This window comes from Triticum dicoccoides, chromosome 6B (assembly GCF_002162155.2).
Source record: "Triticum dicoccoides isolate Atlit2015 ecotype Zavitan chromosome 6B, WEW_v2.0, whole genome shotgun sequence".
NCBI classification, from domain to species: Eukaryota; Viridiplantae; Streptophyta; class Magnoliopsida; order Poales; family Poaceae; genus Triticum; species Triticum dicoccoides.
In genome coordinates, this window is record NC_041391.1 from 556,680,811 (window position 1) to 556,681,827 (window position 1,017).

The following is a 1,017-nucleotide window of genomic DNA, read 5'->3' on the forward strand; positions in this document are numbered from 1 at the left end:
TGGTGGAGAGGGAGATGGGGTCGAGGCGGAGCCTTTGAGCGCATCGGCGAGGCTAGGGGTGGCCGGTGGCCACGGGTACGGCGACGATGACGGCGAGCTCCGCTCGGTGGTGTGCGCGAGAGGGGAGCAGAGGAGGGGATGGGGTCCAGGGGGAGAGGATGAGGGCGAGGGAGAGCGAGAGGGGGTCGGGGAGGCGCGTGGCGTCACCAGGGCGTCGAGGAGGAAGCAGGAGGTGGCCAGGGGAAGCAGGAGGTGGCCGAGGCCTCTCGGGCGCGCGCCACGCCTCGCCTCTGCCTACTGGCAGAGGAAGACGACAGGGGGGGAGTGGAGATGGGCTGGGCCGTGCTGGGCCAGGTAAGTGGGCGCCAGGTAACTTCCTTCTCTCTCTCTCTCTTTTATTTCTGTTATTTTGTTTTTGATTTGATTTAAAATACCAAATCATTTAATAAAATCCTGGAAACAATTATGGGTGCTTTTTGAATTATTTCAGTGACCCTTAACAATTTCCAACATTTATTTGAACATTTAAATTATTTATAGTGTTTAAATGCCCAAAGTCAAATACAATATGATTTAATTCAAAAATCCAAAAATGACCTAAGAATATATTCATCATTTTTGGCAGAGGTTTCCACCTTAACCAGAAATCATGAACTTTTCTTAGGAACTTTTTGGGTTTATTGAAAAGATTTTAATTCACCCTAGTTGAGTTGATTTAATGCTAGGGTTTGAACATCCCCATTCCACTTTTAGGCAAAAATTAAACATGATGCAACACATGACTAGCTAGCTCAGAGCAAACCAGAAGTTAGGGATGTGACATGCATGAACTATCTAGGGTGTGACAGCCTCGCCGTCGTCCACCGCTGTGGTGCTCTTGGCGCGGCGTGGTCAATCTGGTCAATGACCGACTTCCATCGGAAGAGTACTGTACGTGGAGAGGCTGACAGCTGGGTCCACAGCAGCCGCAAGGAAGTGCCTCCTTATTACGCGGAAAATAATTATTCCTCCACCTGA